The sequence below is a fragment of the Lethenteron reissneri genome, unplaced genomic scaffold (genome assembly GCF_015708825.2).
Source record: "Lethenteron reissneri isolate LAM-NWPU_2019-01 unplaced genomic scaffold, ASM1570882v1 scaffold_139, whole genome shotgun sequence".
NCBI classification, from domain to species: Eukaryota; Metazoa; Chordata; class Hyperoartia; order Petromyzontiformes; family Petromyzontidae; genus Lethenteron; species Lethenteron reissneri.
Window position 1 is genome coordinate 177,897 of NW_026891102.1, and position 18,322 is coordinate 196,218.

Here is an 18,322-nt window from a genome sequence, read left to right on the forward strand (position 1 = left end):
CCAGGCGAGGTAGTTAACATCTCACAGAACCCACGACCTCCTGCGTACCAGGCGAGGTGGTCAACATCTCACAGAACCCACGACCTCCTGCGTACCAGGCGAGGTAGTTAACATCTCACAGAACCCACGACCTCCTGCGTACCAGGCGAGGTAGTCAACATCTCACAGAACCCACGACCTCCTGCGTACCAGGCGAGGTGGTCAACATCTCACAGAACCCACGACCTCCTGCGTACCAGGCGAGGTGGTCAACATCTCACAGAACCCACGACCTCCTGCGTACCAGGTGAGGTAGTCAACATCTCACAGAACCCACGACCTCCTGCGTACCAGGCGAGGTAGTCAACATCTCACAGAACCCACGACCTCCTGCGTACCAGGCGAGGTAGTCAACATCTCACAGAACCCACGACCTCCTGCGTACCAGGCGAGGTGGTCAACATCTCACAGAACCCACGACCTCCTGCATACCAGACGAGGTAGTCAACATCTCACAGAACCCACGACCTCCTGCGTACCAGGCGAGGTAGTTAAGATCTCCTAGCCACCGTGTACACAACAGGATTGGGGTTGATCCCACGACCTCATGCGTACCAGGCGAGGTAGTCAACATCTCCTAAACATACAGCAGCAGGCATCGTCAGGGTCAGGATTGAACCCACGACCTCCTGCGTACCAGGCGAGGTGGTCAACATCTCACAGAACCCACGACCTCCTGTGTACCAGGCGAGGTAGTTAACATCTCGCCCACCGTGTACACAGCTGGCGGTCTGCTCACTGCAGTTGGCCTCAGCGCGGGAGGAAAAGGAGCGGCTCCAAGCAGAGGTGATGAGATGGAGAGGCGAGGAGGAGGAGGAGGTGGAGGAGGAGGAGGTGGACGCGGGGAGGAGGAGGAGGGGGAGGAGGAGAGGGGGGGAGCGAGGAGGTGGATGTGGAGGAGGCTCTGAGGAGGGCGCTGCAAGAAAGAGACGACGCCATCAACAAGTAAGAACATCATCATCGTCGTCGTCATTACCATCATCACCATCATCACCATCATCATCATTATCATCATCATCACCACCATCATCACCATCACCACCATCATCACCATCACCACCATCATTATCACCATCATCACCACCATCATCACCATCATCATCATCACTATCATCATCACCATCATCACCACCATCATCATCATCACCATCATCATCATCACTATCATCATCACCATCATCATCACCATCATCATCACCACCATCATCACCACCATCATCATCACCATCACCATCATCACTATCATCATCACTATCATCATCACCATCATCATCACTATCATCATCACTATCATCATCACCATCATCATCACTATCATCATCATCATCACCATCATCACCACCATCACCATCATCATCACTATCATCATCACTATCATCATCACCATCATAATCACCATCATCATCACTATCATCACCATCATCATCATCACTATCATCATCACTATCATCATCACCATCATCATCACCATCATCATCATCACCATCATCACTATCATCATCACCATCATCATCATCACCATCATCACTATCATCATCACCATCATCATCATCACTATCATCATCACTATCATCATCATCATCACCATCATCATCATCACCATCATCACTATCATCATCACCATCATCATCATCACCATCATCACCACCATCACCATCATCATCACTATCATCATCACTATCATCATCACCATCATCATCACCATCATCATCACCACCATCATCACCACCATCATCATCACCATCACCATCATCACTATCATCATCACTATCATCATCACCATCATCATCACTATCATCATCACTATCATCATCACCATCATCATCACTATCATCATCATCATCACCATCATCACCACCATCACCATCATCATCACTATCATCATCACTATCATCATCACCATCATAATCACCATCATCATCACTATCATCACCATCATCATCATCACTATCATCATCACTATCATCATCACCATCATCATCACCATCATCATCATCACCATCATCACTATCATCATCACCATCATCATCATCACCATCATCACTATATCATCACCATCATCATCATCACTATCATCATCATCACCATCATCACTATCATCATCACCATCATCATCATCACCATCATCACCACCATCACCATCATCATCACTATCATCATCACTATCAGCATCACCATCATAATCACCATCATCATCACCGTCATCGTCACTGTCATCACCCCGTGTCCCACCCCCTCCCCCCTGCCCCCCCCCCCCCTTGTCCCACCTCCCCCCCCCGTGTCCCACTCCCACCCCCTGTGTCCCACCCCCCGTGTCCACCCCCCGTGTCCCACCCCCCGTGTCCCACCCCCCGTGTCCCACCCCCTGTGTCCCACCCCCCCCCACCCCGTGTCCCACCCCCCGTGTCCCACCCCCCGTGTCCCACCCCCCGTGTCCCACCCCCTGTGTCCCACCCCCTGTGTCCCACCCCCCCCACCCCGTGTCCCACCCCCCGTGTCCCACCCCCCGTGTCCCACCCCCTGTGTCCCACCCCCCGTGTCCCCACCCCCCGTGTCCCACCCCCTAGGAGGAGGTGCGGTAGAGATGGAGTTGGCCGTCTGTAAGATCGACCTCATGGCACTCCGTGTCTCCCTCTGTCTCTCCCCCCCCGTGTCCCTCCCTCGTGTCCCACCCCCCGTGTCCCACCCCCCGTGTCCCACCCCCCGTGTCCCACCCCTCCACCCCCCGTGTCCCACCCCTCCACCCCCCGTGTCCCACCCCCCGTGTCCCACCCCCCAGGAGGAGGTGCGGTAGAGATGGAGTTGGCCATCTGTAAGATCGACCTCATGGCACTCCGTGTCTTTCTCTGTCTCTCCCACCCCCCGTGTCCCTCCCTCGTGTCCTACCCCCCCGTGTCCCACCCCCCGTGTCCCACCCCCCGTGTCCCACCCCCCGTGTCCCACCCCCCGTGTCCCACCCCCCCCCCCCCCCTAGGAGGAGGTGCGGTAGAGATGGAGTTGGCCGTCTGTAAGATCGACCTCATGGCACTCCGTGTCTCCCTCTGTCTCTCCCCCCCCGTGTCCCTCCCTCGTGTCCCACCCCCCGTGTCCCACCCCCCGTGTCCCACCCCCCGTGTCCCACCCCTCCACCCCCCGTGTCCCACCCCTCCACCCCCCGTGTCCCCACCCCCCGTGTCCCACCCCCCAGGAGGAGGTGCGGTAGAGATGGAGTTGACCGTCTGTAAGATCAACGTCATAGCCCTCCGTGTCTCCCTCTGTCTCCCCCCCCCGTGTCCCTCCCTCGTGTCCCACCCCCGTGTCCCACCCCCCGTGTCCCACCCCCGTGTCCCCCCCCCACCCCCCGTGTCCCCCCCCCCAGGAGGAGGTGCGGTAGAGATGGAGTTGGCCATCTGTAAGATCGACCTCATGGCACTCCGTGTCTCCCTCTGTCTCTCCCCCCCCGTGTCCCTCCCTCGTGTCCCACCCCCGTGTCCCACCCCCCGTGTCCCACCCCCGTGTCCCCCCCCCCACCCCCCGTGTCCCCCCCCCAGGAGGAGGTGCGGTAGAGATGGAGTTGGCCATCTGTAAGATCGACCTCATGGCACTCCGTGTCTTTCTCTGTCTCTCCCACCCCCGTGTCCCTCCCTCGTGTCCTACCCCCCCGTGTCCCACCCCCGTGTCCCACCCCCCGTGTCCCACCCCCCGTGTCCCACCCCCCGTGTCCCACCCCCCCCCCCCCCCTAGGAGGAGGTGCGGTAGAGATGGAGTTGGCCGTCTGTAAGATCGACCCTCATGGCACTCCGTGTCTCCCTCTGTCTCTCCCCCCCCGTGTCCCTCCCTCGTGTCCCACCCCCCCGTGTCCCACCCCCCGTGTCCCACCCCCCGTGTCCCACCCCCCGTGCCCCACCCCCCGTGCCCCACCCCCCCCCCCAGGAGGAGTGCGGTCGAGATGGAGTTGGCCGTCTGTAAGATCGATGTCATGGCACTCAACTCTCAGCTGCTGGACGCCATTCAGCAGAAGGTTGATCTCAGTCAGGAGCTCGAAGCCTGGCAGGTGATGATGATGGTGGTGGTGATGATGGTGGTGATGGTGGTGATGGTGATGGTGGTGGTGATGGTGGTGGTGATGGTGGTGATGGTGATGTGGTGATGGTGGTGGTGGTGGTGATGGTGGTGGTGGTGGTGGTGATGGTGGTGATGGTGATGGTGGTGGTGATGGTGGTGGTGATGGTGGTGGTGATGGTGGTGGTGATGGTGGTGATGGTGATGGTGGTGATGGTGGTGGTGGTGGTGGTGGTGATGGTGGTGGTGGTGGTGGTGATGGTGGTGGTGGTGGTGGTGATGGTGGTGGTGGTGGTGGTGATGGTGGTGATGGTGGTGGTGATGATGGTGATGATGGTGATGGTGGTGATGGTGGTGGTGATGATGGTGGTGGTGATGGTGGTGGTGGTGGTGGTGATGGTGGTGGTGGTGGTGGTGGTGATGATGGTGATGGTGGTGATGGTGGTGGTGATGATGGTGATGATGGTGGTGGTGATGATGGTGGTGATGGTGGTGGTGGTGATGGTGGTGGTGATGGTGGTGATGGTGGTGGTGGTGATGGTGGTGATGGTGGTGGTGGTGGTGGTGGTGATGGTGGTGGTGATGGTGGTGGTGGTGGTGGTGATGATGGTGATGGTGGTGATGGTGGTGGTGATGATGGTGGTGGTGGTGATGGTGGTGGTGGTGGTGATGGTGATGGTGGTGATGGTGGTGATGATGGTGGTGGTGGTGATGGTGGTGATGATGGTGGTGGTGGTGGTGGTGATGGTGGTGATGGTGGTGGTGATGGTGGTGGTGATGGTGGTGATGGTGGTGGTGGTGGTGGTGGTGATGGTGGTGGTGGTGGTGATGATGATGGTGGTGGTGGTGATGGTGGTGGTGATGGTGGTGATGGTGGTGATGGTGGTGATGGTGATGATGGTGGTGGTGATGGTGTTGATGATGATGGTGGTTGTGGTGATTGTCATGGACAGTGCTGTGGGGGGGAGGGCCAATTCCGATTGGCCTTTCACCTCATGGCGTTTGTGACCACCACAGCGGCCAAACGGGGGCTCTGGACGGGTGCGAGGGGCTGGTAACCCCTCCACCTTCAATTAATTACCACTAAACCATGAATAAAAATTTTAATTAATAAGCTTGTGCCGGAGGCCCCGGGGGAACCATTGGACGGGTTCGGTAGGATTGGAAGAATGCCCTGGTGGTCCCCCTCTTTAAGAAGGGGGACCGCACAGACTGCAACAACTCCAGTGGCATCTCACTCCTCAGTGTGCCGGGAAAGGTCCTGGCAAGGATTATTCAACATCGCCTTGCTAGGCATGATGCCATCAGTAGGCCTGGGCTCTGGTCTGTTCTTCGTGCTTTCGGAGTCCCTGACCCTCTGCACACGATCATTAAGGACCTTCATGATGGTGAGCGGGCCCGGGTAAAACTACGTGGCTGGGAATAGGTGCCATTCCCTGTTCACTTTGGGGTGCGACAGGGTTGTCCTCTGGCTCCAACATTATTTAACATATTTTTCGACCACGTAGTTCATGAAGCCTTTGATTGCTGTGCCAGAGGAATTTCCATCTGGTACAGATACAATGGTAGGCTGATCGATGCCCGGGTGCGGTCAAGCGATGGCTACCTATTGGTTAACCACGTTATGTATGCCGATGATCTGGTAATTGCCGCTCACTCAGAGGAGGAGTTGGAGGCGCTGCTGCTGCTGAAACTGGAGCTTGCCACTAAGAGGTGGGGCCTTACCATCAGCCCCATCAAAACTAAGCACCTGACTGGATATTTTGTACCATTGGACACTCCACTCCCATAACTCACAATCGGTGATGGGGCAGTAGTGGAGAGAGTGGAGAGTTTCCCATACCTAGGCAGTGTGCTCATGACCAGCTCCCGTTTGACAGCAGAGGTCTCACTCAGAATCAGTCGAGCGGCATTATCTTTTCATCGGTTGCGTAACGCTGTGTGGAAGCTGCCTGGTCTGTCGCTCCACACGAAGCTTCAAGTCTTCTCGGCCACGGTCATTTCCTCCCTTCTCTACGCTTGCAAAACTTGGACCCCCCTAATGGAGCATCTTCGCCGATGGGAAACATTTAGGCTGGCCTGCCTACGATTCATCCTGGGTTTAGCCAGGCTGGATTGTGTGAGGAGCTCACAAATCTTTAAAAGATCTGGGCAAAGTCCCATCGGTGAGCTCCTCCGGCAGGCAAGGCTACGTTGGCTGGGTCATGTAGCCCACATGCCCAGCCACCGCATGCCTAAACAGCTTTTGTTCGGCCGGATCGAGGGGGCTAAACGGGCGCGGCACGGGCTAGAGAAGAGATGGAGTGATGTGGTACAGGAGGACGTGGAGCTGAGTGGACTTGCCGATGACCGGTACCAGCGGTGTCAAGATCGGCCTCTATGGAGGAGGCTCGTGAAGGACGCTACTGGGCAGTTGAAGGCAGTCGCCCTCCAACAACAACGGAGGGTGGAGGAGCGACGCTCACAACAACGAGCGGAGCGCCGGGTGGCTAAAGCACAGCAAGTTGGCACAGTAGGGGGCACAGGTGGTGCATCAGCCAGTCATCTCAGTCAGTCGACCCGTGGCACCTGGGTCTGCCCCGTGACCTCCTGCCAGCGTGCGTTCGACACTTCACGTGGCCTCAAGGTGCACATAGCCTGGCACAAGCGTCGTGGTGATGTCACCGCCACTTAGTGGCGAATGGTGGTTGTTGTTGTTGTTGATTGTCATGGTGGTGGTGATGATTACATTGTTGATGATGATGGTGATGCTAATGATGTAACGCTGATTAATATGATGGTGATAATGCAGTCTGAATTAGATTTTGGAGATTCGTAATGGCCGTGTCAGAGACACTGAGAGCCTGGGTTCAACACCGGGTCTGGGTGTCTCTCTCAGGGGGTTCACAATGGCCGTGTCAAAGACACTGACAGCCTGGGTTCAACACCGGGTCTGGGTGTCTCTCTCAGGGGGTTCACAATGGCCGTGTCAGAGACACTGACAGCCTGGGTTCAACACTGGGTCTGGGTGTCTCTCTCTCTCAGGGGGTTCACGATGGCCGCGTCAGAGACACTGAGAGCCTGGGTTCAACACTGGGTCTGGGTGTCTCTGTCTCTCTCAGGGGGTTCACGATGGCCGTGTCAGAGACACTGAGAGCCTGGGTTCAACACTGGGTCTGGGTGTCTCTGTCTCTCTCAGGGGGTTCACGATGGCCGTGTCAGAGACACTGAGAGCCTGGGTTCAACACCGGGTCTGGGTGTCTCTGTCTCTCTCAGGGGGATTCACGATGGCCGTGTCAGAGACACTGAGAGCCTGGGTTCAACACTGGGTCTGGGTGTCTCTCTCAGGGGGTTCACGATGGCCGTGTCAGAGACACTGAGAGCCTGGGTTCAACACTGGGTCTGGGTGTCTCTCTCAGGGGGTTCATAATGGCCGTGTCAGAGACACTGAGAACCTGGGTTCAACACTGGGTCTGGGTGTCTCTCTCAGGGGGTTCACGATGACCGTGTCAGAGACACTGAGAGCCTGGGTTCAACACTGGGTCTGGGTGTCTCTGTCTCTCTCAGGGGGTTCACGATGACCGTGTCAGAGACACTGAGAGCCTGGGTTCAACACTGGGTCTGGGTGTCTCTCTCAGGGGGTTCACGATGGCCGTGTCAGAGACACTGAGAGCCTGGGTTCAACACTGGGTCTGGGTGTCTCTCTCTCAGGGGGTTCACGATGGCCGTGTCAGAGACACTGAGAGCCTGGGTTCAACACTGGGTCTGGGTGTCTCTCTCTCAGGGGGTTCACGATGGCCGTGTCAGAGACACTGAGAGCCTGGGTTCAACACTGGGTCTGGGTGTCTCTCTCTCTCTCAGGGGGTTCACGATGGCCGTGTCAGAGACACTGAGAGTCTGGGTTCAACACTGGGTCTGGGTGTCTCTCTCTCAGGGGGTTCACGATGGCCGTGTCAGAGACACTGAGAGTCTGGGTTCAACACTGGGTCTGGGTGTCTCTCTCTCTCAGGGGGTTCACGATGGCCGTGTCAGAGACACTGAGAGCCTGGGTTCAACACTGGGTCTGGGTGTCTCTCTCTCAGGGGGTTCACGATGGCCGTGTCAGAGACACTGAGAGCCTGGGTTCAACACTGGGTCTGGGTGTCTCTCTCAGGGGGTTCATAATGGCCGTGTCAGAGACACTGAGAACCTGGTTCAACACTGGGTCTGGGTGGTCTCTCTCAGGGGGTTCACGATGACCGTGTCAGAGACACTGAGAGCCTGGGTTCAACACTGGGTCTGGGTGTCTCTGTCTCTCTCAAGGGGTTCACGATGACCGTGTCAGAGACACTGAGAGCCTGGGTTCAACACTGGGTCTGGGTGTCTCTCTCAGGGGGTTCACGATGGCCGTGTCAGAGACACTGAGAGCCTGGGTTCAACACTGGGTCTGGGTGTCTCTCTCAGGGGGTTCATAATGGCCGTGTCAGAGACACTGAGAGCCTGGGTTCAACACTGGGTCTGGGTGTCTCTCTCAGGGGGTTCACGATGGCCGTGTCAGAGACACTGAGAGCCTGGGTTCAACACTGGGTCTGGGTGTCTCTCTCAGGGGGTTCATAATGGCCGTGTCAGAGACACTGAGAGCCTGGGTTCAACACTGGGTCTGGGTGCTCTCTCTCTCTCAGGGGGTTCACGATGGCCGTGTCAGAGACACTGAGAGTCTGGGTTCAACACTGGGTCTGGGTGTCTCTCTCTCTCTCAGGGGGTTCACGATGGCCGTGTCAGAGACACTGAGAGTCTGGGTTCAACACTGGGTCTGGGTGTCTCTCTCTCTCAGGGGGTTCATGATGGCCGTGTCAGAGACACTGAGAGCCTGGGTTTAACACTGGGTCTGGGTGTCTCTCTCTCTCTCAGGGGGTTCACGATGGCCGTGTCAGAGACACTGAGAGTCTGGGTTCAACACTGGGTCTGGGTGTCTCTCTCAGGGGGTTCATGATGGCCGTGTCAGAGACACTGAGAGTCTGGGTTCAACACTGGGTCTGGGTGTCTCTCTCTCAGGGGGTTCATGATGGCCGTGTCAGAGACACTGAGAGTCTGGGTTCAACACTGGGTCTGGGTGTCTCTCTCTCAGGGGGTTCATGATGGCTGTGTTGCATTTGGAGACTTCAACTCTTGCTGCTATAAAGGTTCACATTTTCCTGTCTTTCTCCCGGTCTCTCCCTGCATCTTCCTGTCTCACTCCCTGCATCTCTCCCTGCATCTCTCCCTGCATCTCCAAGTGTCTCCCATGGTTTCATGTTCACACCACGGCGATGTTGTTATTGGTCAACAATCCGCTGTGTTAGACACACACACACTCACATCTACACACACACGTATACACACACGTACACACACACACACTCACGTGTACACACACACACATGTTTACACACACACGTACAGGCACACTCACAAAAACCTCACACACATGTGTACACACACACACACCAATATACACACACACTCACACACACACCTATATACATACACACACACACCAATATACATACACACACACCAATATACATACACACACCAATATACACACACTTACACACACCAATATATAATGCGCACACTTACACACACACACACCAATATGCATACACACGCACATACACACACACTTACACACACACTTACACACGTGTACACACACTTACACTTACACACACGGGTACACACTTACACACACACGTGTACACACACACACACGTGTAAACACACACACTTACACTTACACACGCGCTTACACACACGTGTACACACACTTACACACACGTGTACACACACACACGTGTACACACACACACGCACGTGTACACACACACTTACACACACACACTTACACACACACTTACACACACACACACCCGTGTACACACACACACTTACACACACACTTACACACACACACACTTACACACACACACGTGTACACACACACTTACACACACACGTGTACACACACACACGTGTACACACACACACGTACACACACTTACACACACTTACACACACACTTACACACACGTGTACACACACACACGTGAACATACACACACACGCACACTTACACACACACTTACACACACACACGTGAACATACACACACACACCGTGTACACACACACACTTACACACACACACACGTGTACACACACACACACTTGTACACCACACGTGTACACACACACACACGTGAACATACACACACACACACTTACACACACACACTTACACACACACTTACACACACACGTGTACACACACACACTTACACACACACACGTGTACACACACACACGTGTACACACACACACACGTGTACACACACACACGTGTACACACACACACTTACACACACACTTACACACACACACACGTGTACACACACACACCGTGTACACACACACCCTTACACACACACACACTTACACACACACACACTTACACACACACATGTACACTTACACACACACACACGTGTACACACACACGTGTACACACACACTTACACACACGTGTACACACACACGCACGCACGTGTACACACACACGTGTACATACACACACACTTACACACACACACACTTACACACACACTTACACACACACACTTACACACACACTTACACACACACACACGTGTACACACACACGCACACTTACACACACACACGTGAACATACACACACACACGTGTACACACACACACTTACACACACGTGTACACACACACACACTTACACACACACACGTGTACACACACACACGTGTACACACACACGTGTACACTTACACACACACGTGTACACACACACTTACACACACACACTTACACACGCACTTATACACACACACACGTGTACACACACACACGTGTACACACACACACACTTACACACACACACACGTGTACACACACACACTTACACACTTACACACACACGTGTACACACACACTTACACACACACACTTACACACACACACACACGTGTACACACCACACACGTGTACACACACACTTACACACACACGTGTACACACACTTACACACACACGTGTACACACACACACTTACACACACACGTGTACACACACACACACTTACACACACACACACACGTGTACACACACACACTTACACACACACACTTACACACACACTTACACACACACTTACACACACACACACGTGAACATACACACACACACACGTGTACACACACACGTGTACACACACACACACGTGTACACACACACACACGTGAACATACACACACACACGTGTACACACACACACTTACACACACACACGTGTACACACACACACTTACACACACACGTGTACACACACACACACACACTTACACACACACACTTACACACACTTACACACACACGTGTACACACCACACACACGTGTACACACACACACTTACACACACACTTACACACACACACTTACACACACACGTGTACACTCACACACTTACACACACACACACACTTACACACACACACGTGTACACACACACACGTGTACACACACACACACACACGTGTACACACACACACACTTACACACACACTTACACACACACACGTGTACACACACACACACACTTACACACACACACGTGTACACTTACACACAAACTTACAACACACACACTTACACACACACTTACACACAAACACACTTACACACACACACACGTGAACATACACACACACACACTTACACACACACTTACACACACACACGTGTACACACACACACACTTACACATACATACACACACACACTTACACACACACACGTGTACACACACACACTTACACACACACACACTTACACACACGTGTACACTTACACACACACACTTACACACACCACACTTACACACACACACGTGTACACACACACACACTTACACACACACACACTTACACACACACTTACACACACACACTTACACACACACGTGTACACTCACACACTTACACACACACACTTACACACACACACGTGTACACAACACACACACACTTACACACACACACGTGTACACACACACACACACTTACACACACACACTTACACACACACTTACACACACACACGTGTACACACACACACTTACACACACACACTTACACACACACGTGTACATTCACACACTTACACACACACACACACTTACACACACACACGTGTACACACACACACGTGTACACACACACACACGTGCACACACACACACTTACACACACACACGTGTACACACACACACGTGTACACACACACACACACGTGCACACACACACACTTACACACACACACGTGTACACACCACACGCACGTGTACACACACACACTCACTTACACACACACACACTTACACAACACACACACTTACACACACACTTACACACACACGTGTACACACACACACGTGTACACACTTACATACACACACACACACGTGTACACACACACACACGTGTACACACACACACTTACACACACACACTTACACACACACACTTACACACACACTACACACACACACTTACACACACACATGTACACTCACACACGTACACACACACACACACTTACACACACACACGTGTACACACACACACACGTGTACACACACACACACACACGTGTACACACACACACACTTACACACACACACACGCACGTGTACACACACACACACTTACACACACACACACACTTACACACACACACACACGTGTACACACATACACGTGTACACACTTACATACACACACACACGTGTACACACACACACGTGTACACACACACACTTACACACACACACTTACACACACACACTTACACACAAACACTTACACACACACACTTACACATACACTTACACACACACACACACGTGTACACACACACACGTGTACACACACACACTTACACACACACACGTGTACACACGCACCACACACGTGTACACACACACACGTGTACACACACACACTTACACACACACACGTGTACACACACACACTTACACACACACACGTGTACACACACACACACACTTACACACACACACTTACACACACACACGTGTACACACGCACACACACGTGTACACACACACACGTGTACACACACACACTTACACACACACACGTGTACACACACACACTTACACACACACACGTGTACACACACACACACACTTACACACACACACTTACACACACACACTTACACACACACACACACACACTACACACACACGTGTACACACACACACACACACGTGTCCACTGCCCCATCTGCATGTCCCTCACACCTTCAACCGCCCAGTTCGCCTCTTCCAGTGTCATGACCTTCGTCATCCTCTGGCTACTGATGTGACTCAACATCAACATCAACACCACCAACATCATTAACATCAACAACAACATCATCAACATCATCAACATCATCAACAACATCAACATCACCAACATCAACATCACCACCATCATCATCATCAACATCACCAACATCAACATCATCACATCACCACCACCATCAACATCATCAACATCACCACCATCAACATCATCAACATCATCAACAACAACATCATCAACACCATCAACATCAACATCACCAACATCACCACCATCAACATCATCAACATCATCAACAACAACATCACCATCAACATCATCATCAACATCATCAACATCACCACCATCAACATCACCATCAACATCACCACCATCAACATCATCAACATCATCATCAACATCACCACCATCAACATCATCATCAACTCACCACCATCAACATCACCATCATCAACATCATCAACATCATCAACATCATCAACATCAACAACAACATCATCAACATCATCAACATCACCACCATCAACATCACCACCACCATCAACATCATCAACATCATCAACATCACCACCATCAACATCATCAACATCAACAACAACATCATCAACATCATCAACATCACCACCATCAACATCACCACCACCATCAACATCATCAACATCATCAACATCACCACCATCAACATCATCAACATCATCAACAACAACATCATCAACACCATCAACATCAACATCACCAACATCACCACCATCAACATCATCACATCATCAACAACAACATCACCATCAACATCATCAACATCATCATCAACATCACCACCATCAACATCACCATCAACATCACCACCATCAACATCATCAACATCATCACCATCATCATCAACATCACCACCACCATCAAATCATCAACATCATCAACAACAACATCATCAACATCATCAACATCATCAACAACAACATCATCAACACCATCAACATCACCAACATCACCACCATCAACATCATCAACATCATCAACAACAACATCACCATCAACATCATCAACATCATCATCAACATCACCACCATCAACATCACCATCAACATCACCACCATCAACATCATCACATCATCAACATCATCAGCAACATCACCACCATCAACATCATCATCAACATCATCAACATCACCACCATCAACATCACCATCAACATCACCACCATCAACACCATCAACATCATCAACATCATCATCAACATCACCACCATCAACATCATAACATCATCAACATCATCATCAACATCACCACCATCAACATCATCATCAACATCACCACCATCAACATCACCATCATCAACATCATCAATATCACCACCATCAACATCACCAACATCATCAAACATCATCAACATCATCATCATCAACATCACCATCATCACTATCAACATCATCAACATCACCAACATCAACATCAACAACATCACCACCATCAACATCATCATCAACATCACCACCATCAACATCATCAACATCAACATCATCAACATCATCACCCACCATCAACATCATCAACATCAACAACATCACCACCATCAACATCATCACCACCATCAACATCACCAACATCAAAATCACCACCATCAACATCATCACCACCATCAACATCACCAACATCATCAACATCACCATCAACATCACCAACATCAACATCACCAACATCACCATCATCACCATCAACATCAACATCACCACCATCAACATCATCACCATCATCACCACCATCAACATCATCACCATCATCACCACCATCAACATCACCACCATCAACATCACCACCATCAACATCATCAACATCACCAACATCACCACCATCAACAACATCACCACCATGAACAACAATACCACCATCACCACCATGACCACCATCAACATCATAAACATTTTCACCATCACCACCACCACCATCATCACCACCATCATCATCACCACCATCAACATCACCACCATCAACATCACCACCATCAACATCATCAACATCACCAACATCACCACCATCAACAACATCACCACCATGAACAACAATACCACCATCACCACCATGACCACCATCAACATCATAAACATTTTCACCATCACCACCACCATCACCATCATCATCACCACCATCATCATCACCACCCCCCCTTCTCCTCCCCACTCTCCCCATGCCTCGCCAGTGATGCTGGACACGTCAAGATGTGTAAGTGGTGTGGTCACGACGCCCCTGCAGTCACCACAGTGCAGAGCTCACACGCACACACACACACCTGTGTGTGTGTGCGTACCTGTGTGTGTGTAACTGTGTGTGTGTGTACCTGTGTGTGTGTGTAACTGTGTGTGTGTACCTGTGTGTTTACCTGTGTGTGTGTGTGTAACTGTGTGTGTGTTCCTGTGTGTGTGTGTAACTGTGTGTACCTGTGTGTGTGTGTAACTGTGTGTACCTGTGTGTGTACCTGTGTGTGTCTGTGTGTGTGTGTGTACCTGTGTGTGTACCTGTGTGTGTGTACCTGTGTGTGTGTAAGTGTGTGTGTGTGTGTCTGTGTGTGTACCTGTGTGTGTACCTGTGTGTGTGTACCTGTGTGTGTGTAAGTGTGTGTGTGTGTGTACCTGTGTGTGTGCCTGTGTGTGTGTTCCTGTGTGTGTGTGTAACTGTGTGTACCTGTGTGTGTGTAACTGTGTGTGTACCTGTGTGTGTACCTGTGTGTGTCTGTGTGTGTGTACCTGTGTGTGTACCTGTGTGTGTGTACCTGTGTGTGTGTAAGTGTGTGTGTGTGTACCTGTGTGTGTGCCTGTGTACCTGTGTGTGTACCTGTGTGTGTACCTGTGTGTGTGTACCTGTGTGTGTTTGTACATGTGTGTGTAACTGTGTGTGTGTACCTGTGTGTGTGTGTACCTGTGTGTGTGTACCTGTGTGTGTCTGTGTGTGTGTGTGTGTACCTGTGTGTGTACCTGTGTGTGTGTACCTGTGTGTGTGTAAGTGTGTGTGTGGTGTGTACCTGTGTGTGTGCCTGTGTACCTGTGTGTGTACCTGTGTGTTTTACCTGTGTGTGTGTGTAACTGTGTGTGTGTACCTGTGTGTTTACCTGTGTGTGTGTGTGTGTAACTGTGTGTGTGTACCTGTGTGTGTGTGTAACTGTGTGTACCTGTGTGTGTGTGTACTGTGTGTGTACCTGTGTGTGTACCTGTGTGTGTCTGTGTGTGTGTGTACCTGTGTGTGTACCTGTGTGTGTGTACCTGTGTGTGTGTAAGTGTGTGTGTGTGTGTACCCTGTGTGTGTGCCTGTGTACCTGTGTGTGTACCTGTGTGTGTACCTGTGTGTGTTTGTACCTGTGTGTGTACCTGTGTGTGTAAGTGTGTGTGTGTGTACCTGTGTGTGTGCCTGTGTACCTGTGTGTGTACCTGTGTGTGTAACTGTGTGTGTGTACCTGTGTGGTTTGTACCTGTGTGTGTACCTGTGTGTGTGTAAGTGTGTGTGTGTGTGTACCTGTGTGTGTGTGTACCTGTGTGTGTGCCTGTGTACCTGTGTGTGTACCTGTGTGTGTGTACCTGTGTGTGTTTGTACCTGTGTGTGTACCTGTGTGTGTTTGTACCTGTGTGTGTACCTGTGTGTGTGTAAGTGTGTGTGTGTGTGTACCTGTGTGTGTGCCTGTGTACCTGTGTGTGTACCTGTGTGTGTACCTGTGTGTGTGTACCTGTGTTTGTACCTGTGTGTCTACCTGTGTGTGTACCTGTGTGTGTGTACCTGTGTGTGTGCCTGTGTACCTGTGTGTGTACCTGTGTGTGTAACTGTGTGTGTGTACCTGTGTGTGTTTGTGGGGAGCGATAGTGTAGCGGTTCGCGCGCTGCACTGCGAACCTGGCGACCCGGGTTCGATTCCCGCTCACGGAAAACACCAGTGACGATTATCTCAACCGGTCCTGGGCCTCCCCTAGGTCGACTCAGCCTCAAATGAGTACCTAGTGCGATGTGTAAACATCGCCGCTAGGGAGACAAAGGCGGTCGGACGTGGCGCTGGCCACCCACCCCCTCGTGTACCGTTCCGGCCTTCATAGGTGCTCGCTAGCAGCACTTGCCCCTACAGTCTGTTAAGGCTATATGGGGGATCTTTGTTATCTTTGTGTACCTGTGTGTGTGTACCTGTGTGTGTGTGTGTACCTGTGTGTGTGTGTACACCTGTGTGTGTGTGTGTGGGGAGCGGTAGTGTAGTGGTTACACATCAACTTCAAGGACAGTGCATACAGAGTTGTGTTTTTTGTTTGCATTATGACTGCAGGTATTGTGGTCTATGCAAACATGACTCCTTGTAAAAAATTAACCCGTAAAAACTAAGTTTTTCACTATAAATCCTTTATATGCGTGGCGGCTAGAGTCCTCTCGTCCTCTGGCTTGAGATGGCTGCAACCTATGGGTCAGATGATTGCCTGCCACCATTAAGCAATTGGTAATTAAATATAATTAATTTTTTCCTAAAAAGTGTAACATTTTGGAAAAAAAATTTCACGAAAATTAATTGTCACGCACAACGAGTCTGTGCGCAAAATGTCAGCTCGATTGGATCACGGGAAGTGGGTTAAAAAACGACCGAAAGATTTGCACGGTCGTAAGCGCGCAAGCAAGCAAGTGAACTTAATATAAAGGATTTTAAAAAGGTGTCAGTTTTGTTGCCAGATAGAAGGGTAAAAAAACAATTATCATATTTTCTTCTGGCAAATGAGGTACCAATGGTGTAAATGCTTCACCCCGAGCTCTCATACTCTGATGGTGCGTTGTCTTTGAGTTGTGCGCCTTTTGGCGTCATCTGGTCCAACACCATGTGAGACTAGGC

At 51.3% G+C, this 18,322-nt stretch overlaps 1 long non-coding RNA gene across 3 annotated transcripts; it reads left to right on the plus strand.

The window, feature by feature from the left end:
- The first annotated feature begins 924 nt into the window (after positions 1 to 924).
- LOC133362155 (uncharacterized) lies at positions 925 to 14,333 on the plus strand. Of its 3 annotated transcripts, none has more exons than XR_009757459.1 (3): positions 925 to 984; positions 3,952 to 4,072; positions 13,449 to 14,333. It is a non-coding gene; the product is annotated as an uncharacterized LOC133362155 (long non-coding RNA). The 3 variants fall into 3 exon arrangements; XR_009757460.1 differs by lacking the exon at positions 13,449 to 14,333 and adding an exon at positions 9,381 to 9,814; XR_009757461.1 differs by lacking the exon at positions 13,449 to 14,333 and adding an exon at positions 9,481 to 9,814.
- The last annotated feature ends 3,989 nt before the right edge of the window (positions 14,334 to 18,322 follow it).